The following is a 644-nucleotide window of genomic DNA, read 5'->3' as shown; positions in this document are numbered from 1 at the left end:
TGACCTTAGACCCTGGTTCACTCTGATTTAAAAGGAAGGGATTTTTAAATCTGGGGCCTCAGACTGAAGACTTCGAATTGCTATTAGAAGCTATTAGAATAAGAAAGCACAATGTGAGCCACAGTCTGGGCATGCACAGTACATCTTGTTTCCTTCTCTCTTCCTGTAAATTGACAATTATACTACAGTTTGAAAAAGGTTGGGAATCATTGGGCTAAACAAGTCTCCTTCTCTTGTTTAATTATGATTAACTGATGGGGGAGAATAGCCTCTGGGGTGAGGGGGAAGAAGAGCAGTGTTAATAGAGTATCAAATGATACGTCTCAATGACTTCAAACAATTCTACCTAATCTTGAAGAAAAATCAATAATATATATACCAAAAGGCAAAAATCAAATAAACACACCAAATAGGAATCAATCAGGTACCCTCCCATCCACCAGGAAATCAGCATAAACCTATCGATGGGACTAGAATCACGACATGTAAGGCTGCTGCATTGTAAATTACACAAATCGAATCAGTAATTGGCAATATTTCTTGTCTCGAGTGACAAGCCTCTTGGCATCCAGAGCCAAATTATATGCGTAGCAGCCCCCAATCACAAGTTTACTCCCTGCACAATGATTAGAGCAGGTAAGGAT

Source organism: Phascolarctos cinereus, unplaced genomic scaffold (genome assembly GCF_003287225.1).
Source record: "Phascolarctos cinereus isolate Bilbo 61053 unplaced genomic scaffold, phaCin_HiC Scaffold_7;HRSCAF=346, whole genome shotgun sequence".
NCBI classification, from domain to species: Eukaryota; Metazoa; Chordata; class Mammalia; order Diprotodontia; family Phascolarctidae; genus Phascolarctos; species Phascolarctos cinereus.
Note: the sequence above shows the minus strand (reverse complement) of the source record.